Here is a 23363-nt window from a genome sequence, read left to right as displayed (position 1 = left end):
AGATATTTTCCCCCATATAATGCTGCACATGGCCCCATAAGATGCTCCATAGAGATATTTGCCCCCATATAATGCTGCACATGGCCCCATAAGATGCTCCATACAGACATTTGCCCCATATGCTGTTGCAGCGATGATAAAAAAACAAACAAAACAAAAAACAAAACAAAAAAAAAAAAACACACAACACACACTCACCTCTCATCGCTCAGGCCCCCGGCACTTGCTATACTCACCTTCCCCGTTCCACCATCGGCGCCGCTGTGTCTTCCGCGTCCTCTGCACTGACTGTTCAGGCAGAGGGCGGCGCGCACACTAATCGCGTCATCGCGCCCTCTGACCTAAGCGTCACTGCAGAGGATGCGGAAGACGGAGCGGCGCCGACGGTGGAACATGGGACAGGTGAATATGCCATTATACTCACCTGCTCCTGGCACGGTCCCTGCAGGTCCCTGGTTCTCCGGGTGCCGGCAGCTTCTTCCTGTATTGAGCGGTCACATGGTACAGCTCATTACAGTAATGAATATGCGGCTCCACCCCTATGGGAGTGGAGTCGGGTCCATATTCATTACTGTAATGAGCGGTACCATGTGACAGCTCAATACAGGAAGAAGCTGTCAGCGCCCGGAGAACCAGGGACCTGCAGGGACCACGCCAGGAGCAGGTGAGTATGGGCTGAAATTCTCGGCTTATACTCGAGTATATACGGTAATTGTGGCACAATTCGGTATGCCACAATGTCACCAGGTTTTTCCAATATAAAGTAGGGCCTGCACCTTTAAGACCTGTATTAGAGCATAACAGAATTCTGTTTATATGTCTCTAATGTGCTCTGCATAAAACAAAAAAATAGCTTTTATTATACTCACCTACGGCATGGTCCAGTTTGATGGGCGTCACCGTTCTACCTGCTTCATGTGGATGACATCCACACAGTGTCCTCCATCGAGCTCCTGTGCGGGCGCACTTCTCTCTGCCATGCTGAGGGCAGAGCAAAAGTACTGTAATATATATCTCAACATAATAAAGGGAACAGTTAAACAACAGAATATAACTCCAAGTAAATCAAACTTCTGTGAAATCAAACTGTCCACTTAGGAAGCAACACTGTTTGACAATCAATTTTGCATGCTGTTGTGCAGATGGAATAGACAACAGATGGAAATTATTGGCAATTATCAAGACACATTCAATAAAGGAGTGGTTCTGCAGGTGGGGATCACAGACCACATCGCAGTAACAATGCTTTCTGGCTGCTGTTTTGGTCACTTTTGAAAGTTGGTTGTGCTTTCACACTCATGGTAGCATGAGACGGACTCTATAACCCACACAAGTGTCTCAGGTAGTGCAGCTCATCCAGGGTGGCACATCAATGCAAGCTGTGGCAACAAGATTTGCTGTGTCTGTCAGCGTAGTGTCCAGAGGCTGGAGGCGTTACTATGAGACAGGCCAGTACACCAGGAGACGTGGAGGGGGGCCGTAGAAGGGCAACAACCAAGCAGCAGGACCGCTACCTCAGCTTTTGTGAATTCTGTTGTCGAACTCCCTCCTGTGGTCGTGAATGGTACTTCGGCGAGTTCTGTCCATGGACTTCCTCTGGTGGCTGTGAGTGAAGCTGCTGCTTCTGAGGTTCCTTACACAGGTGACGTGGTTTATCCTTTGGTTGGCTGCTCTATTTAACTCCACTCAGATCGTTACTCCATGCCAGCTGTCAATGTTCCTGCATTGGTTCAGTTCGCTCTTGGATCTTTCTGGTGACCTGTCTTCTCCAGCAGAAGCTAAGTTCCTGATAGTTATTATTTGTTCATTGTTTCCTTGCCCAGGTCGTTATCATGATTTTGTCTTGCTAGCTGGAAGCTCTGGGATGCAGAGTGGCATCTCCGCACCGTTAGTCGGTGCGGAGGTCTTTTTGCACACTCTGCGTGGTCTTTTGTAGTTTTTTGTGCTGACCGCAAAGATACCTTTCCTATCCTCTGTCTGTTTAGTAAGTCTGGCCTCCCTTTGCTGAAACCTGTTTCATTCCTGCGTTTGTGACTTTCATCTTTACTCACAGTCAATATATGTGGGGGGCTGCCTTTTCCTTTGGGGAATTTCTCTGAGGCAAGGTAGGCTATATTTTCTATCTCTAGGGCTAGCTAGCTCTTAGGCTGTGAAGAGGCGTCTAGGGAGTGTCAGGAACGCTCCACGGCTATTTCTAGTTGTTGTGATAGGATTAGGGCTTGCGGTTAGCAGAGCTCCCACATCCCAGAGCTTGTCCTGTGTGAGTTTAACTATCAGGTCGTGCCGGGTGCTCCTAACCACCAGGTCCATAACACTCAGCCTTTGTGCAAGGAGGAACAGGAGAAGCACTGCCAAAGCCCTGCAAAATGACCTCCAGTAGGCCACAAATGTGCATGTGTCTGCACAAATGGTTAGAAACCGCCTCCATGAGGAAGGTCTTAAAGTCTGACATCCACAGATGGGGTTTGTGCTCATAGCCCAACACCGTGCAGGACTCTTGGCATTTGTCACAGAACACCGGGATTGCCAAATTCGCCACTGACGCCCTGTGCTCTTCACAGATGAAAGCAGATTCACAATGAGCACATCTGACAGTCTGGAGACGCTGTGGAGAGCGATCTGCTGCCTGCAGCATCCATCAGCATGACTGGTTTGGCATGGGGTGGAATTTCTTTGGAGGGTCGCACAGCCCTCCATGTGCTCACCAGAGGTTGCCTGACTGCCATTAGGTACAGAGATGAGATCCTCAGACCATTTGTGAGACCATATGCTGGTGCAGTTGGCCCTGGGTTCCTCCTAATTCAGGATAATGCCAGACCTCATGTGGCTGGAGTGTGTCAGCAGTTCCTGCAAGATGAAGGCATTGAAGCTATGGACTGGCCCGCCCGTTCCCCAGACCTGAATCCGATTAAACACATCTGGAACATCATGTCTCGCACCATCCACCAATGTCATGTTGCACCACAGACTGTCCAGGAGTTGGCGGATTCTTTAGTCCAGATCTGGGAGGAGATCCCTCAGAAGACCATCCGCCGCCTCATCAGGAGCATGCCAAGGCATTGTAGGGAGGTCATACAGGCACGTGTAGGACACACACTATTGAGCATCATATCCTTGTCTTGAGGCATTTCCACTGAAGTTGGATCACCCAGTAATTTGATTTTCCACTTTGATTTTGAGCATCATTCCAACTCCAGACCTCCGTGGGATATTAGTTGTGATTTACGTTGATCATTTTTAGGTTTTATTGTTCTCAACACATTCCACTATGTAATGAATAAAGGTTCACAACTGGAATATTTCATTCAGTGATATCTAGGATGTGGGATTTTAGTGTTCCCTTTATTTTTTTGAGAAAGATAGATAGAGTGCAGACAAAAAGTTTGGACACACCTTCTCATTTAAAGATTTTTCTGTATTTTCATGACTATGAAAATTGTACATTTACACTGAAGGCATCAAAACTATGAATTAACACATGTGGAATTATATACTTAACAAAAAAGTGTGACACAACTGAAATTATGTCTTATATTCTAGGTTCTTCAAAGTAGCCACCTTTTGCTTTGATGACTGCTTTGCACACTCTTGGCATTCTCTTGATGAGCTTCAAGAGGTAGTCACCGGGAATGGTCTTCCAACAATCTTGAAGGAGTTCCCAGAGATGCTTAGCACTTGTTGGCCCTTTTGCCTTCACTCTGCGGTCCAGCTCACCCCAAACCATCTCGATTGGGGTCAGGTCTGGTGACTGTGGAGGCCAGGTCATCTGGAGTAGCACCCCATCACTCTCCTTCTTGGTCAAATAGCCCTTACACAGCCTGGAGGTGTGTTTGGGGTCATTGTCCTGTTGAAAAATAAATGATGGTCCAACTAAATGCAAACCGGATGGAATAGCATGCCGCTGCAAGATGCTGTGGTAGCCATGCTGGTTCAGTATGCCTTCAATTTTTAATAAATCTCCAACAGTGTCACCATCAAAGCACCCCCACACCATCACACCTCCTCCTCCATGTTTCACGGTGGGAACCAGGCATGTAGAGTCCATCCGTTCACCTTTTCTGCGTCGCATAGACACGGTGGTTGGAACCAAAGATCTCAAATTTGGACTCATCAGACCAAAGCACAGATTTCCACTGGTCTAATGTCCATTCCTTGTGTTCTTTAGCCCAAACAAGTCTCTTCTGCTTGTTGCCTATCCTTAGCAGTGGTTTCCTAGCAGCTATTTTACCATGAAGGCCTGCTGCACAAAGTCTCCTTTTAACAGTTGTTGTAGAGATGTGTCTGCTGCTAGAACTCTGTGTGGCATTGACCTGGTCTCTAATCTGAGCTGCTGTTAACCTGCGGTTTCTGAGGCTGGTGACTCGGATAAACTTACCCCCCTGGTCTTCCTTTCCTGGGACGGTCCTCATGTGAGCCAGTTTCTTTGTAGCGCTTGATGGTTTTTGCCACTGCACTTGGGGACACTTTCAAAGTTTTCCCAATTTTTCAGACTGACTGACCTGCATTTCTTAAAGTAATGATGGCAACTCATTTTTCTTTACTTAGCTGCTTTTTTCTTGCCATAATACAAATTCTAACAGTCTATTCAGTAGGACTATCAGCTGTGTATCCACCAGACTTCTGCACAACACAACTGATGGTCCAACCCCATTTATAAGGCAAGAAATCCCGCTTATTAAACCTGACAGGGCACACCTGTGAAGTGAAAACCATTCCCGGTGACTACCTCTTGAAGCTCATCAAGAGAATGCCAAGAGTGTGCAAAGCAGTCATCAAAGCAATAGGTGGCTACTTTGAAGAACCTAGAATATACAACATAATTTCAGTTGTTTCACAATTTTTTGTTAAGTACAGTTAGGTCCATATATATTTGGACAGAGACAACATTTTTCTAATTTTGGTTGTAGACATTACCACAATGAATTTTAAACAAAACAATTCAGATGCAGTTGAAGTTCAGACTTTCAGCTTTCATTTGAGGGTATCCACATTAAAATTGGATGAAGGTTTTAGGAGTTTCAGCTCCTTAACATGTGCCACCCTGTTTTTAAAGGGACCAAAAGTAATTGGACAGATTAAATAATTTTAAATAAAATTTTCATTTTTAGCACTTGGTTGAAAAACCCTTTGTTGGCAATGACTGCCTGAAGTCTTGAACTCATGGACCTCACCAGATGCTGTGTTTCCTCCTTTTTGATGCACTGCCAGGCGTTCACTGCGGTGGTTTTCAGTTGCTGTTTGTTTGTGGGCCTTTCTGTCTGAAGTTTAGTCTTTAACAAGTGAAATGCATGCTCAATTGGGTTGAGATCAGGTGACTGACTTGGCCATTCAAGAATATTCCACTTCTTTGCTTTAATAAACTCCTGGGTTGCTTTGGCTTTATGTTTTGGGTCATTGTCCAAACTCAAAAATATTTCCCGGATCCGTGCTTTCCTTGACCGCAACACTGCAAAAACGCTAGTGCATGCCCTTATCATCTCCCGCCTCGACTACTGCAACCTCCTACTCTCTGGACTCCCCTCTAGCACTCTGGCACCACTCCAATCCATCCTACACTCTGCTGCCCGACTAATCCACCTGTCCCCCCGCTATTCCCCAGCCTCTCCCCTGTGTCAAGCCCTTCACTGGCTTCCTATCGCCCAGACACTCCAGTTCAAAACCCTCACACTGACATACAAAGCCATCCACAACCTGTCTCCTCCATACATCTGTGACATGGTCTCCCGGTACCTACCTACACGCGACCTCCGGTCCTCCCAAGACCTCCTTCTCTACTCCCCTCTCATCTCTTCTTCCCATAACCGCATCCAAGACTTCTCCCGTGCTTCCCCCATACTCTGGAACTCTCTACCCCAACACATCAGACTTGCGCCTACCATAGAAACCTTCAAAAAGAACCTGAAGACTCATCTCTTCCGACAAGCCTACAGCCTGCAGTGATCCTCAACCTACTGAACAGCCGCACAGCCAGCTCTTCCCTCTCCTAGTGTATCCTCACCCACCCCCTGCAGACTGTGAGCCCTCGCGGGCAGGGTCCTCCCTCCTTATGTACTCGTGTGCCTTGTTATCTGCTCATGTTTAATGTATTTGTCTATATTTGCCCCGTATTCACATGTAAAGCGCCATGGAATAAATGGCGCTATAAAAATGTATAATAATAATAATAATAAATTGTCCATCTGTAGTTTGAAACGACGAACAATCCATTTTGCTGCATTTGGCTGGATCTGAGCACACAGTATGTCTCTGAATACATCAGAATTCATTCGGCTGCTTCTGTCCTGTTTCACATCATCAATAAACACTAGTGACCCAGTGCCAGTGGCAGCCATGCATGCCCAAGCCATCACACTGCCTCCGCCGTGTTTTACGATGATGTGGTATGCTTTGGATCATGAGCTGTACAACGCCTTCGCCATACTTTTCTCTTTCCATCACTCTGGTAGAGGTTGATCTTGGTTTCATCTGTCCAAAGAATGTTCTTCCAGAACTGTGCTGGCTTTTTAAGACGTTTTTTAGCAAAGTCCAGTCTAGCCTTTTTATTCTTGATGCTTATGAGAGGCTTGCACCGTGCAGTGAACCCTCTGGATTTACTTTCATGCAGTCTTCTCTTTATGGTAGATTTGGATATTGATGCACCGACCTCCTGGAGAGTGTTGTTCACTTGGTTGGCTGTTGTGAAGGGGTTTCTCTTCACCATGGGGATTATTCTGTGATCATCTACCACTGTTGTCTTCCGTGGGCGCAAAGGTCTTTTTGCATTGATGAGTTCACCAGTGCTTTCTTTCTTTCTCAGGATGTACCAAACTGTAGATTTTGCCACTCCTAATATTGTAGCAATTTCTCGGATGGGTTTTTTCTGTTTTTGCAGCTTAAGGATGGTTTGTTTCACCTGCATGAAAAGCTCCTTTGACCGCATGTTTACTTCACAGCAAAACCTTCCAAATGCAAGCACCACACCTCAAATCAACTCCAGACCTTTTATTTGCTTAATTGAGAATGAAATAACGAAGGGATTGCCCACACCTGTCCATGAAATAGCCTTGGAGTCTATTGTCCAATTACTTTTGGTCCCTTTAAAAACAGGGTGGCACATGTTAAGGAGCTGAAACTCCTAAACCCTTCATCCAATTTTAATGTGGATACCCTCAAACGAAAGCTGAAAGTCTGAACTTCAACTGCATCTGAATTGTTTTGTTTAAAATTCATTGTGGTAATGTCTATAACCAAAATTAGAAAAATGTTGTCTCTGTCCAAATATATATGGACCTAACTGTATATAATTCCACATGTGTTAATTCATAGTTTCGATGCCTTCAGCGTGAATGTACAATTTTCATAGTCATGAAAATACAGAAAAATCTTTAAATGGGAAGGTGTGTCCAAACTTTTGGTCTGTACTGTAAATATATATATATTTTTACACATATATACTGTACATATACACACACATACACACAATACGTACGTGTCTTTGCACACCATGGCTGTTATCAATGATGTTGCTAATGAAGAAGCTTTCACAAAAGAACATCATAGTGGTCCTAATCACAGTATTAGGGTATGTGCACACGTAGGAAATGTGGTGCAGAATTTTCTGCACTAAATCTGCATCTCCTGACAGAATCCACAGACCGTTTTTTATGCGGTTTTGATGCGGTTTTTGGGCGGAATTGATGCGGATTTTGTGCAGTTTTTACCACTGCAGATTTCTATTAATGGAGGGGTGCAGAAACGCACAAAAGTAGTGACATGCACTTCTTTTAAATCTGCAGCGCTTCTGCGTGGATTTTTCTGCACTATGTGCACAGCTTTTTTTTCCACATTGATTTACATTGTACTGTAAATCACAGTGCAGTTCTGCAGCAGAAAAATCTGCTGCAGAACTGCACTAAATCTGCATCATGTGCACATACCCTTATGGTGTGGGGAGGCTTAGGCTATGTTCACACGTAGGAAGGGTCCTCTGCGGGTTCTCCCGCAGCGGATTTGATAAATCTGCAGGGCAACACCACTGCGGTTATCCCTGCAGATTTATCACGGTTTGTCTTGCGGTTTCCGCTGCGGGTTTTAGTCCTGCACTTGTTTTACTATTGATGCTGCATATGCAGCATCAATAGTAATGTTAAAAATATTTTTTTTTTTTTTTTTAAAAAAAGGTTATACTCACCCCCCCGACGTCCCAATCTCCTCGGGGCTGCACGCGGCGATCCAGTTCCAAAGATGCTATGCGAGAAGGACCTTCGTGACGTCACGGCCATGTGACGTCATCGCAGGCCCTGCTCGCATAGCAACGCTGCGACCGGACGGCCGCGTGCAACACAGAGGTGAGTATATCATTTTTTATTTTAATTTTTTTTTTTTTTTAACACAAATATGGTTCCCAGGGCTTGGAGGAGAGTCTCCTCTCCTCCACCCCGGGTACCATCCGCACATGATCTGCTTACTTCCCACATGGTGGGCATAGCCCCATGCGGGAAGTAAGTGGATCAATGCATTCCTATGTGTGCGGAATCCCTGCGATTCTGCACAAAAGAAGTGACATGCTGCGGATTGTAAACCGCTGCGTTCCTGCACGTTTTTTTCCGCAGCATGTGCACAGCGTTTTCGGTTTCCCATAGGCTTACATTGAACTGTAAACTCATGGGAAACTGCTGCGGATCCGCAGCAAAATCCGCACCGTGTGCACATAGCCTTAAAGCACAGCAGCCAGATCCCTCTAATCTTCATTCCAGGTACACAGCTCGGTTTAAAAATGAACAGTTATCCACTCTAATTTGGAACAATTTGAAAATGGCTTGTATTCCAAGAAAAAAAATAATAATAATATCCTGGTTGCGTACAGTACAAAAATAGAAATCACCTTTAAAATGTTGCATTTCAATATGTACAATTTTGCTGCGGTCATCAAGGCCCAAAACAACCATGGTCATGAAGGGGATAAGACATCTTCATGGCTAATCTATATATACACTAATAATTGGAGTGACAAGTGTTTCTCAATAGCTTTGAAAGCTGGCGCACTGTAAAATGTGTCTAATATGTCACTAATCAGGTGTATTCCATGCACTTTATTATTTTGGCACAGTTTTCTTAGCAATTATTCCATAGCGTCAACAAGACAACTAATGGCTTAATGCTTTGTGTTCTGTCGCTAGGATTTGCTCTTACATATAGAACATGTTGTTCAGCTTTATTACAAATAAAAAGATAAACAAGTTAGTCTGGTACAAGGGGGACACACAAAAGAAAAAATGCAGCATGTCAGGCAGTCAGAATGACCTTGCTGCACTGTGACACTCAGCATTGTGTTTTGCTGGGGGGACTATAGGAAGGACAGCATTTGCAGTCTGACACTAGGAAGCTTTGGCAGGCCTTCAGTCATGTGATTCTGTGGTGGTGGAGGGGCTGTCAGGGGGATCCGTCTGGCCCTGCCCCCTGTCTGTTGCTTAAGCTTTCCAATGACGTCATTGGGCTTCCCCTCCCCTTTGTGCACTCCCAGCATTCCCTCCCCTAGTCTGACACATGAGGGCCCACTGAGGGAGGGTTACAAGAACACTGGATGTGTTTGGTCATACATTTCAGAAATCATTGAAGGAGGTGCAGTTAAGCACGAAATTATGAAACAAAGAAAAGGAAAATGACATTTGCTTTACAGCAGCATTTTCGGTCAATTTCTGTATGCTTTCTAGCACAAAACTTACAGGCTGATTAGCAACAATGTCAACAAATGTCAGGCTGGCCATATGCTAGGATACCTAGCTCTCCTGACAGGGATGTTTTAGCCACTGCTTACACAATAATTCTAAGGATACATGCCCACGATCCGGAGTTGCTGCTGGTTTGACGCTGTGTAATACAGCGTCCAGATGTTACAGCATGGTGGATGTGATTCCTAGAAATCCCATGTCCATTATGCGCCCACAGTCGCCGCGGCTCACCGGTGGAGACTGACATGCGGCGCATCTCTCCAGACCGCAGCATGTCAATTTCTCTTGCGGAAGCGTTAGATCATGCGGATCTACCTGCGTTCAATAGACGGCAGCACTTTGGTCACAGTAAACATATGCTGCATCCAAAGCGCTGCCAGTTCTGGATCGTGGGCACCCAGCCTAAGGCATCTTTTATTCAAAGCTTTGCAATGAGACGTCCCTGATGTTCCTCCTGTATATAGCAAAATGAATTCAGAACTGGGTATAACCATCCCTCTTGTGAAAGTGGTGTGCCCTTCACAGACTGGACAATGTCAGGGGATTTGTGGACACATCCCTACTGGTAACACCCAGACATATAATTCTAGGAGGAATAACAGAGGAACAGATCTAAGAATTAGTTTTTCCATTAAGAAAACAAGTGTTTACTAAAGTAAGATGACAGCTGACGGGTTCCATGTAAGGACACATTCACACGTTCAATATTTTATATCAGTATTTATGAGCCAAATCCAGGAGTGGGTGATAATACAGAAGTGGTGAAGTGTTCCTATTATACTTTGCTTCTGACTGTTTCACTCCTGAGGTAAAAAAAATAAATAAATCACCAAATACTCAAAGTGTGAATGTGGCTTATGTGTAATTATTCCAGGGAGACCAATTTTCCCACCCTATGTTATTAGGAGCATGGAGCTCATGTTTGTGCTACAGGATTGATCTGGTTTTACATAAACCCAGCAATCCAAGATGGAAAACTGGATCCATTATATTTTTGTGGCAATAAATTACAGGTGAATGCGGTTAAGACACCAAGCCCAAATATTCATGTGTCATATGTCGAATTCGGCTAATTGTAAAGTTTTGCTAATTGCCAATCTTAAATAGACTAGGTACTATATGCTATTAAATATTCTGTTAGGTGCTTTAGCAATTGACAAACTTCTATTTTAGATGCTCGGTATGTGGAAATTGAAAGAGGTTCAAATGGCAAGTTAGAATTTATGTCTCCAGTAGGTACAGGCGAGGCCGTCACCCATTCTGTTTGTCAATACCGAACATCAATAACATGGAAGTCTCCTCACAGATACCCTGGACAATACCGATAAATATGAATATTGAAAAGTCTACATGCATAGCATTTTCCATTTTGGCATTTGTGTGGTCAGTGGCATTATTTTTTCCCTAAATGCATCATGCTTTGGGTATAGCATTTTTTTTTCTGCATGCACATATGTTACAAAATACAAAAACATTGTAAATGCATGGCGTTTCTGAAAATATTTTTTGGACATGTATGCGTGTATACACACACACGAAAGAGGCTATACAAAGTGGCTCTCAATTCTAACATAAGTGGGTTACCCTCTATGACGTCAATGTGCCCTCAGACAGATGCGCTGCTAACTTGCCCAGCGCCCGCACATAACCAAATGCTGTGGAGAGCAGGGCTGTGGAGTCGTAGTCGGAACCCATTTTGGTGGAGTCGGAGTTATGGAAATTGAGGAGTCAGAGGTTTGGCTTACCGACTCCACAGCCCTGGTGGGGAGAAAATTAACTTTATTCTCCCCGGCAGCATTCGGTTTTAGTCATGGCGCAGGGTTCAAGCATCGCTCTGAGCATACAGAGCGGTAGCGGTAGCCGCGTTGCTGGCCCTGACTGACATTGTCTGCAAAGCCATGAAAATTGTGGATTACGCTGCAGAAGACGCCACAGAAAAGTCTGCAATTGTAGATTCCCAATCACCATAGTTCTGCCATGTAATAGCAGCTATACTTCCCCCCCCCCCCCCGATTGCATTTCCAGTGTTGTTAGCGCCTGCTCTCCCGAGGATAGCGTGACATTATGTCAGGAGAGCCCAACAGCCAATCAGAGGCCACTTCCTGACACCTAAAAGAAATGAGAGCTGCCATGGCTATCCAACCTCCTCTGGATGTCAGTTACATCTGAAGGAAGTAGCTGCTGATTGGAATGTCATGGGAGAACAGACATTGTTGGACCGCCGACCGGTTTGGAGGGAACCTTGCTGCTATTACTTTACACAGGGGAACGCTCGTGGTTGAGAAGATGGTTGTCCGAATAGTTTTTTTTCTGGTTATAGTGGAATTTATCAGCTGCAGCAAAAATAAGTAAAACCACTGCTGAGGATTTTTTTGGAAATGCTGTGGATTTGGCGATATCCACCACGACATAAATCGGCACGCTCTAGATTTCTAACTCGTGTCGCCAGCTAATTTCCACTGCAAATATTCTGCTTTGGTAAAACGTCATGCACAACGCGATACTGTGATGAGCAGTGGATTTGCTACAGTGTGGAACATGCCCTAGATTCAGGGTCTGTGCACACGTATTCTTGAGGTCTGCGGATTTTTCCACAGCGGATTTGTGAAAACCGCAGGTCAAAGTCACTGCGATTTACCTGCGGAATTACCGCGATTTTGTGTGCGGATTCCACTGCGGTTTTCTATTATGGAGCAGGTGTAAAACCGCTGCGGATTCCGCACAAAGAATTGACATGCTGCGGAGTGTAAACCGCTGCGTTTCCGCGCAGTTTTTTTTCCGCATGTGCACTACGGATTGCGTTTCCCATAGGTTTAAATTGTAATGTAAACGCATGGGAAACGCTGCGGATCCGCAGCAAAATCAGCAGCGTGTGAACATAGCCTCACACTGGAGGCAAAAAAACGCAGCACCAGCTGTGGACACTTTGGTGAAAATGTGGCGTGTTTCCTTACATAATCTCCACATAATCTCTGGGCACAATCTGCAGCTAATCCACGCTCAGCAGCCAGCTCGCGCATGCGCACAAGCGCCGCCCGTCACTGCAGACAGCCCGGAGCCGTCGTACGTCGGAAACCCCTCCGAGCCTCCGCCTGCACTGTGCCCTCCCTCAGCCGCGTTACACAGCCTCATTAGGGCAGCCGGAGATCCCGGAGGTTCCTCTCCGTCCATGTAATGTGGCCTCCTATGCCATGTTGTGCTCTTACACAGTGTGAGGAGCCGAGCAGCCCCTACACGCCACTAACATGCACGAATCACCACATACTCACCAGAACTCACGGGGTTTCCCGCACAGACCCTCACACGGGAGCACTGGAGGGAGTTCTCGGGACCCCTCCTCTTTTTTTTTTCTAGAAACTTGAATATGTCCGGGGTGAGGGACAGGAAATGAGCGCGGGGTAATGGCTGCTAGCGCTCAGGGGCTTCACGTCCCACCACTTTTCTGCGCTTTATTGTCAGAGGAGGGATCCCTGCTTTCCTCTCCTGAGGAGGCATAGCATGGGGTGGAGCAAGGGGCAGGAGCTCAGCCCTACCATGTGCATGGCCGGCTCAGGAATCCCCTCATGCATCACTTCCTCAGGCTGCTTTCTCTCTGAGAGAACTCCTGATTCAGAAAATGCTTGTTTTAATTTGTGTGCGTCTCTGGAGGGAGTTTTTAACCATTTTTTGAAGTTTTTGTAGTGATTTTTAATATAATTTTCTGCAGCCTTTTGTCTTGATGTTGCCAAATTTGGAGCAGAGTCTATGAGGAATCCACCTCAAAGAAGTGACACATCATTTCTTTAGGCTTTGTGCACACGTTGCTGATTTTTCGCGTTTTTTTTTCACAATAAAAACGCTATAAAACCGTAAAAAAAAAAAAGCATACATTATGCATCCCATCATTTAGAATGAATCCCGAAATTTTTGTGCACATGTTGCGTTTTTTTCCGCGAAAGAAACGCAGCATGTTCATTAATTTTGCTGATTTTTTTGCGGATTTTCCACTATGTAATGCATTGGGAAATGTCCAGAAAAATTTGCACAAAAAAAAAAAACGCGCAAAAAATTCATGCAGATATCTTGCAGAAAATTTTCAGGTTTTTCTCAGGAAATTTCTGCAAGAAATCCTGAACGTGTGCACATAGCCTTATTTCCACAATGAGATTTTCAAAACGTTGTCACTGTAAATACTTTTATGCCTAAAATTGACAATAGTAGTCTAGGAGTGATACCTTTATTGGCTAACCAGAGAAATGATATTTACAAGCTATCGGAGCACGGAGGCTCCTTCATTATCTTTATTTCTTCTTTATTTTTTTTATATAGCGCTAACATATTCCGCAGCACTTTACATTTTGCACACAATATCATCACTGTCCCCGATGGGGCTCACAATCTAAATTCCCTATCAGTATGTCTTTGGAATGTGGGAGGCAACCGGAGTGCCCGGAGGAAACCCACGCAAACACGGAGAGAACATACAAACTCTTTGCAGATTTTGTCCTTGGTGGGGTTTGAACCCAGGACTCCAGCGCTGCAAGGCTGCAGTGCTAACCACTGCGCCACCGGTATGTGCACACGTATTCTGGATGACTGCGTTTTTTTCCTGCGGATTTATCGCGGTTTCTACTGCGAATTCCGCTGCGGCTTTACACTTGCAGTTTTCTATTGGAGCAGATGTAAAACCGCAGCGGAATCCGCACAAAGAATTGACATGCTGCGGAATGTAAACCGCTGCGTTTCCGCGCGTTTTTTTCCGCAGCATGTACACTGCGGATTTCGTTTCCCATAGGTTAACATGGTACTGTAAACTCATGGGAAACCGCTGCGGATCCGCAGCGTGTGCACATACCCTTAGGCTGCCGTCACACTAGCAGTATTTGATCAGTATTTTATATCAGTATTTGTAAGCCAAAACCAGGAGTGGGTGATAAATGCAGAAGTGGTGCATATGTTTGTATTATACTTTTCCTCTAATTGTTCCATTCCTGGTTTTGGCTACAAATACTGATGTAAAATACTGACCAAATACTGCTAGTGTGACGGCAGCCTCAGGCAGGTTTCCATTTGTAAATCCGCCTGAAGAAAGAGCCTCTGTGCTTGGATACTTGTGACATTTTTCGGTATAAAAGTATTTACATGCCGATACCCAATATGAAGGAGAAAACTACTGTTTGGGCGCACGGCAGGGCTTGGAAGGGAAGGAGAGTCATTTGAATGTAAAATTTCCTGGAATCATTAGCTGACGTCATGTCCCATTTGGAGAGCCCCTAATGTGCCTAGACAGTGGAACCCCCCTCAAGTGACCCCATTTTGGAAACTAGACCCCCTCAAGGAATGTACTTAGATGTACTTGAACCCCCAGGTGCTTCACAGGAGTTTATAACATTAAGCCATGAAAATAAAAAAAATCACATTTTGCATTTTCATAAGGGTAACAGAAGAAATTGCACCATACAGTTTGTTGTACAATTTTTCCTGAGTACGCCTATACCCCTTATGTGGGGCAATACTACTTTTGAGTCACAGTTCAGATTTTGCTTGAATGGTTTGAGAGTGCCATGTTACATTGGTAGAGCCCTTGAGGTGCCAGAACAACAGAAACACCCTATATGTGAACTCATTTTACAAACTACATTCCCCAATGAATGCATGTAGGGGTGCAGTGATCATATTAACACCACTTGTGCCTCACAGAATTTTAAACCACTGAGTGGTGAAGACAGAATAAATTACATTTTTATCACTAAAATGTTGTTTAGCCCCAAGTTTTTAAGTCTTCTAAGGACTACCGTAATAGGAATTATTTTTTTATTTTTTTTTTTTCTTCAAATTTTTCAACACATAAAAACAAATGAACGGTCATACAGGTTACATGAAGTGAATGAAGGTGGATACATGCTTAGAATGAAATATACTATCACATTTCGGTCGAACCTTCATTGCGGATTAATAGCCGGGAGTGTCCCCAGTTCTGATAGTGGTAGCACTGGTGTGCGATCCAAATAATAAGCTATGTACTCCGTAACCTGAGTCTCAATAAGAAGTCGTTCAGAATTAAAAACCGACATACACTCAAGAAAAAAAAAAAATAAGAAAGGAAGGGAGGGGGGGATGAGGGAGGTACCGGGGGGGGGGGGGGGGAGGGGGAGAAAAGAGGTCAAAGCAGAGCTCCTTATACAAAAATACCCTGCCAGATGTAAAAAACGGTCAGAACGAAATCATGAACACACGGGGAGCAGAACAAACAATTTTGACCAATTATGATGTAGAGAAACAAGTCGAGTATCAAGCATGACTCAAACAACAAGGAGGTTGAGCTTTATCCGGGTCCATCACAGTGCAATAAGAGAGCCTTATGAGTAAAAAAATTAGTACAACCAAATGTTGTGTAAGGAGAATAGTGGATGAGAGGTTAAGGGGAAATTTGAGAAGCTATCTGCCAGGGCAACCATATACGAAAGAATTTGTCATGCGCATGTGAGTCCCAACTGGACAACTCCTCCATCCTGAAGATGTCATGTGCTTTTTTAAGCCATTCATTAATATGGGGGGGGGACGTTTGTCTCCAGTGTAAGGCGATCAAGTGTTTGGCAGCGGCTATCAGGAGAGGGAGTAGGTCATGTTTCTTAGGTTTGTAAGACTTCGTGGGGAGGGACAGTAGAACCTCTTGAGGGGTCAAATTCTGCGTTATTAGTTTCATCTGACGGAGTCTGTTAAAAATTTCCTCCCAAAATTTAGCGATAATTGGACATGACCAAAAAATGTGCCCCAAAGAGCCTCTGGTTTTCATACATCTCCAGCACAGCGGAGAGTCCGAGAGGCCAAGGTGGTAGAGCGACTCAGGGGTTCTGTACCATCTGGAGAGGACTTTAAAGGCATTCTCCTGGATTAAGACACATCTTGAGAACCCATGTGAGTGCCCTAAGACCTGCATTATTTCTCTGTCAGATAGAGATATGTTCAATTCAGACTCCCAAGAGGAGATATATAGGGGTTTAAAGAGAGATTTAGGGGAGATTAGGTTATGATATAGTTTAGAAATTAATTTAGGGGGTGTAGGGTTGAGTTTAAGAAGAAGTTCCAGCCAGAGCCAATCTGAATTATTTTGAATATCTGACTTAAGCCTAGACATAATATATTGTATATGGTGGATTTGAATGAAATCTCTGGGTTGTTTCCTGGCGTCCCGAGACCAACCATTTGTGCAACTAATTTGGTTGGAGAGAAGGTGTGAGATTGGGAGGGACGGCAAGGACCTCCAGAGGTCAAATGTGTCTATATACCTTGGCTCAATGAGCTAAGGTATAACTTCCAGAGGCATATTGTCCAAAAAAAGGCAACGTGGCCAGTTGTTTTGGACTAGCCTCTTCCTAATAGTCAGGGTGTTACTGGTTATCTCCTCCAGAGAATTTTGTGGGGGGACAGCAGAGGTCCAGAGATATTTCTCCGCCTGGTCTCCCATTAGCAAGCGTTCAAGATTAGGGGTTTTTGGATCATATCTTGTTTTAACCAAGCACATCCATCTAGCCAGGTGGACCGCCTGGTAGTATGTCTTAAAGTTAGGGAGTCCAAGACCACCTTTCTTTTTCGGGAGCGAGAGTATTTTGAAGGATAATCTAGGCCTCCTACACCTCCACACATACCTACTGACTATTTTATTGGCTGAAGTGAAGAAAGATTTGGGGAGAGGTATGGGAATCATGGTCATATGGTAGAATATTTTTGGTAGGCTGTAGGATTTAATTATATTTATCCTCCCGATCCATGAGAGAAATGGTAAGTCATAGGATTTAAGAAGTGTTTGGAGATTATCCAGAAGGGGTACAAAGTTGTGTTTATATAGAGATGAGGGATTAGCAGTGAGAAAGACTCCGAGATACTTTAGTTTGTCTGTGAGCCATTTGAAAGGGGTAGACTTTTTAAGATCCAAGACTGTTTTGACCGGTAACGAAACATTCATGACTTCCGATTTGTGCATATTAACTTTGAAATTGGAGATAACCCCAAATTCGTCAAGAAGTTTCAAGATAGAGGGAAAAGCAGTCGTAGGATTTGAGATCACGATCATAAGGTCGTCTGCGAATGCAGCTGTTTTAAATTCTGATTGCTCCACGACTAGACCTCTGATCAACTCCTCCTGTCTTATTCTTTGTATTAAGGTCTCCATAACTAGCACAGAGAGGGTGGGGGAGAGAGGGCAGCCTTGTCTAGTTCCATTCCCATTCCCGAAGGAATCTGAAAGTAACCCATTGACCCTGACCCTAGCAGTTGGAGCAGAGTACAGAGTCATGATGGCGTCAATAAAAGGTTGGGGGAAGTTAAACTTCCGCAAAGTGCATTCCATGTAGTGCCAACTGACTCTGTCAAAAGCTTTCTCAGCATCAGTAGATAACAGGGCCAACGGGGATCCAGAGCGTTTGGCATGTGAAATGGCTAAGAGGATCTTTAGGGCATTGTCTTTTCCCTCTCGTCCCCTAACAAAGCCCACCTGGTCAGGGTGAATCAGGGTAATAGGAATTATTTTTACAACAGACAGGTCAATTTTTTCCTGAATGCGCCAATACCCTACATGTAATCGGGAAATATTTTTCAGGCACAGTGCAAAGCTGAGAAGGCAAGGAGTGCTAGATTTTACTGTTATGGTTTGCAGATGCCATGACCCACTGGGAGAGCCAATGAGGTGCCAGAACAGCAGAACTCCCCATAAATGACCCCATTTTGCTAACCACAGCTCTCAATTAATTCATCTAGGGGTGCAGTGATCATATTGACAAAACGGGTGTGTCACATAATTTTATTCCATTGGGCAGTGAAGACAAAATGACATTTTTACCACCAAAATTTTGTTTTAGCCCCAGATTTTACATTTTCACACAAGAAGTGGGTAAAAAATGGCACCAAAATTTGTCCCACAATTTCTACTGAACTTTGCAATACCCTATATGTGGCTGTACAGTACTACTTAGCCATACGGGGAGACTCGGGAAGAACGGAGTGCTATTTGCCTCATAGAGTGCAGATTTTCCTAGAACAGTTTGCAGACTCCATATACAGAGCCACTAATTGCTAGAAGAGCAGAATCCCTACTCACAGATATCCACCCTATATTAAAAATATAACCTTTATTAAATCTATAATAAATAAATATCACACCAAACACCACAAGAAAGAAAAAGAACCAGGGGTGTGCCTACCCCTACACTGGCCTAGCTGAACCTACCTATTTGCGGAGGTTGGCACCCTAAAAACCTGCGCAGTGGCGCCCCCGCTCCTCGACGGCTCTCCCTGCTCACCCTGTTGGGCCCTATAGTGGCAGGGGGTGAGGAAGATGATGAATAGGCTGGTGAGAAAGAAGAGAAATGTATATGTAGTATGGACGTCTAGATTGGTCTCATTTATTGTGATAGCTTGACTGATGTTCTGAAAAGACTGCTGTGGTTTATGATTGTCCTCAGTTACTATGACTAATATGACTCGATGAAAACAGCTAGACTGATATTCTAATAATGCTGCTAGACTAGAAGCCTATGGACAAAGTATTGTCAGTCCTTCACTCCAATCAACTATCTATACAGAAGCATCTATATACTACTAGATGTGATCGGACATATGATAGAATAGTTTTAATTCACTACACCCTTGCAGATCCTAATATAAAGAGGTGTATTCAGAATGTACTGAGAGAAAATTGTTGTGAATTCTGTGGCTGAATTCAGTCCTGTGGTCACAAGTGGTACTGCAGCTTCTGAGCTTCCTCCCTCAGGTGTTCTGGTGAGCTCGTTAACTGCTTCATTACTTAACTCCGCCTGATGCTGCTATCCTTGCTCCTTGTCAATGTTTCAGTGTTGGATCTGAGCTTCTCCTGATTGTTCCTGTGACCTGCTGCTCTGTATAGCTAAGTGCTTTTTTGTTGCTTTTTTTCTGTCCAGCTTGTCTTTTGTTTTGCTGGAAGCTCTGAGACGCAAAGGGTGTATCGCCGTGCCGTTAGTTCGGCACGGTGGGTTTTTTTTTTGCCCCCTTTGCGTGGTTTTGCTTTAGGGTTTTTTGTAGACTGCAAAGTTCGCTTTACTGTCCTCGCTCTGTCCTAGAATATCGGGCCCCACTTTGCTGAATCTATTTCATCCCTACGTTTTGTCTTTTCATCTTACTCACAGTCATTATATGTGGGGGGCTGCCTTTTCCTTTGGGGAATTTCTCTGGGGCAAGTCAGGCCTATTTTTCTATCTTCAGGCTAGCTAGTTTCTTAGGCTGTGCCGAGTTGCCTAGGTAGTTGTTAGGCGCAATCCACAGCCGCTTTTAGTTGTGTTTAGGATAGGATCAGGTGTGCAGTCTACAGAGTTTCCACGTCTCAGAGCTCGTTCTTGTATTTTTGGGTATTTGTCAGATCACTGTGTGCGCTCTGATCGCTAAGCACACTGTGTTTCTGGATTGCCTTCATAACACCTGTCATTAGCATACATAACAGTACAAGGAGCCAAACTAATGATTCTCAATAGAGGGAAAGAAAAAGTTCTGACATCATTTTTTTTTTTTTTCTGCTCTGTGTTCACTTTTTTTTTTTCCCCTAGACATTTGGGTGATTCTGGACACAGGTGTGGACATGGATATTCAGGGTCTGTGCTCTTCAATGGATAATCTCGTTATAAATGTACAAAAAATTCAAGATACTATTGATCAGAAATCTATGTTAGAACCAAGAATTCCTATTCCTGATTTGTTTTTTGGAGATAGAACTAAGTTTCTAAGTTTCAAAAATAATTGTAAGCTATTTCTGGCCTTGAAACCTCATTCTTCTGGTAATCCTATTCAACAGGTTTTGATTATTATTTCTTTTTTGCGCGGCGACCCTCAAGACTGGGCATTTTCTCTTGCGCCAGGAGACCCTGCATTGAGTAGTGTCGATGCGTTTTTCCTGGCGCTCGGATTGCTGTACGATGAGCCTAATTCAGTGGATCAGGCTGAGAAAAATTTGCTGGCTTTGTGCCAGGGTCAGGATGATATAGAAGTATATTGTCAGAAATTTAGGAAATGGTCAGTACTCACTCAGTGGAATGAATCTGCACTGGCAGCTTTGTTCAGAAAAGGTCTCTCTGAGGCTCTTAAGGATGTCATGGTGGGATTTCCTATGCCTGCTGGTTTGAATGAGTCTTTGTCTTTGGCCATTCAGATCGGTCGACGCTTGCGCGAGCGTAAATCTGTGCACCATTTGGCGGTACTGCCTGAGGTTAAACCTGAGCCTATGCAGTGCGATAGGACTATGACTAGAGTTGAACGGCAGGAATACAGACGTCTGAATGGTCTGTGTTTCTACTGTGGTGATTCCACTCATGCTATTTCTGATTGTCCTAAGCGCACTAAGCGGTCCGCTAGGTCTGCCGTCATTGGTACTGTACAGTCCAAATTCCTTCTGTCCATTACCTTGATATGCTCTTTGTCGTCGTTTTCTGTCATGGCGTTTGTGGATTCGGGCGCTGCCCTGAATCTGATGGATTTGGATTATGCTAAACGTTGTGGGTTTTTCTTGGAGCCTTTGCGGTGTCCTATTCCATTGAGAGGAATTGATGCTACACCTTTGGCCAAGAATAAACCTCAATACTGGGCCCAGCTGACCATGTGCATGGCTCCTGCACATCAGGAAGTTATTCGCTTTCTGGTGTTGCATAATCTGCATGATGTGGTCGTGTTGGGGTTGCCATGGCTACAAACCCATAATCCAGTATTGGATTGGAATTCCATGTCGGTATCCAGCTGGGGTTGTCAGGGGGTACATGGTGATGTTCCATTTTTGTCGATTTCGTCATCCACCCCTTCTGAGGTCCCAGAGTTCTTGTCTGATTATCAGGATGTATTTGAAGAGCCCAAGTCCGATGCTCTACCTCCGCATAGGGATTGTGATTGTGCTATCAATTTGATTCCTGGTAGTAAATTCCCTAAAGGTCGATTATTTAATTTATCCGTGCCCGAACACGCCGCTATGCGCAGTTATGTGAAGGAATCCCTGGAGAAGGGACATATTCGCCCATCGTCGTCACCACTGGGAGCAGGGTTCTTCTTTGTAGCCAAGAAGGATGGTTCGCTGAGACCGTGTATTGATTACCGCCTTCTTAATAAGATCACTGTTAAATTTCAGTATCCCTTGCCATTGTTATCTGACTTGTTTGCTCGGATTAAGGGGGCTAGTTGGTTCACTAAGATAGATCTTCGTGGTGCGTATAATCTGGTGAGAATCAGGCAAGGAGATGAATGGAAAACTGCATTCAATACGCCCGAGGGTCATTTTGAGTATCTAGTGATGCCGTTCGGACTTGCCAATGCTCCATCTGTGTTTCAGTCTTTTATGCATGACATCTTCCGTGAGTATCTGGATAAATTCCTGATTGTTTACTTGGATGACATTTTGATCTTCTCAGATGATTGGGAGTCTCATGTGAAGCAGGTCAGAATGGTTTTTCAGGTCCTGCGTGCTAACTCTTTGTTTGTGAAGGGATCAAAGTGTCTCTTCGATGTGCAGAAAGTTTCATTTTTGGGGTTCATCTTTACCCCTTCTACTATCGAGATGGATCCAGTTAAGGTCCAAGCCATCCAGGATTGGATTCAGCCGACATCTCTGAAAAGTCTGCAAAAGTTCCTGGGCTTTGCTAATTTTTATCGTCGCTTCATCTGTAATTTTTCTAGCATTGCCAAACCATTGACCGATTTGACCAAGAAGGGTGCTGATTTGGTTAATTGGTCTTCTGCTGCTGTGGAAGCTTTTCAGGAGTTGAAGCGTCGTTTTTGTTCTGCCCCTGTGTTGTGTCAGCCAGATGTTTCTCTTCCGTTCCAGGTCGAGGTTGATGCTTCTGAGATTGGAGCAGGGGCGGTTTTGTCACAGAGAGGTTCTTATTGCTCAGTGATGAAACCATGTGCTTTCTTTTCCAGGAAGTTTTCGCCCGCTGAGCGTAATTATGATGTGGGCAATCGAGAGTTGCTGGCCATGAAGTGGGCATTCCAGGAGTGGCGTCATTGGCTTGAAGGAGCTAAGCATCACGTGGTGGTATTGACTGATCATAAGAACTTGACTTATCTCGAGTCTGCCAAGCGCTTGAATCCTAGACAGGCCCGTTGGTCGTTATTTTTTGCCCGCTTCGACTTTGTGATTTCGTACCTTCCGGGCTCTAAAAATGTGAAGGCGGATGCTCTGTCTAGGAGTTTTGTGCCCGACTCTCCGGGTTTATCTGAGCCAGCGGGTATCCTCAAGGAAGGAGTCATTGTGTCTGCCATCTCCCCTGATTTGCGGCGGGTGCTGCAAAAATTTCAGGCGAATAAACCTGATCGTTGTCCAGCAGAGAAACTGTTCGTCCCTGATAGGTGGACTAATAAACTTATCTCTGAACTTCATTGTTCGGTGTTGGCTGGTCATCCTGGAATCTTTGGTACCAGAGAGTTAGTGGCTAGATCCTTCTGGTGGCCATCTCTGTCACGGGATGTACGTACTTTTGTGCAGTCCTGTGGGATTTGTGCTAGGGCTAAGCCCTGCTGTTCTCGTGCCAGTGGGTTGCTTTTGCCCTTGCCGGTCCCAAAGAGGCCTTGAACACATATTTCGATGGATTTCATTTCTGACCTTCCCGTTTCTCAAAAGATGTCAGTCATTTGGGTGGTCTGTGATCGCTTTTCTAAAATGGTCCATCT

At 44.6% G+C, this 23363-nt stretch overlaps 1 protein-coding gene across 1 annotated transcript in view; it reads right to left on the bottom strand.

The window, feature by feature from the left end:
* HIVEP1 (HIVEP zinc finger 1) overlaps positions 1-13197 on the bottom strand; it is a 293232-nt gene extending 280035 nt beyond the window's left edge. The window contains exon 1 of the mRNA XM_069730788.1: positions 12980-13197. The gene's annotated coding sequence lies outside the window, so the exon portion shown is untranslated. The remainder of the gene's footprint in view (positions 1-12979) is intronic.
* Positions 13198-23363: the final 10166 nt, after the last annotated feature.

This window comes from Ranitomeya imitator, chromosome 6 (genome assembly GCF_032444005.1).
Source record: "Ranitomeya imitator isolate aRanImi1 chromosome 6, aRanImi1.pri, whole genome shotgun sequence".
NCBI classification, from domain to species: Eukaryota; Metazoa; Chordata; class Amphibia; order Anura; family Dendrobatidae; genus Ranitomeya; species Ranitomeya imitator.
The sequence above is the reverse complement of the archived record's forward strand: the minus strand, read 5'-3'. Positions and strand labels throughout refer to the sequence as shown.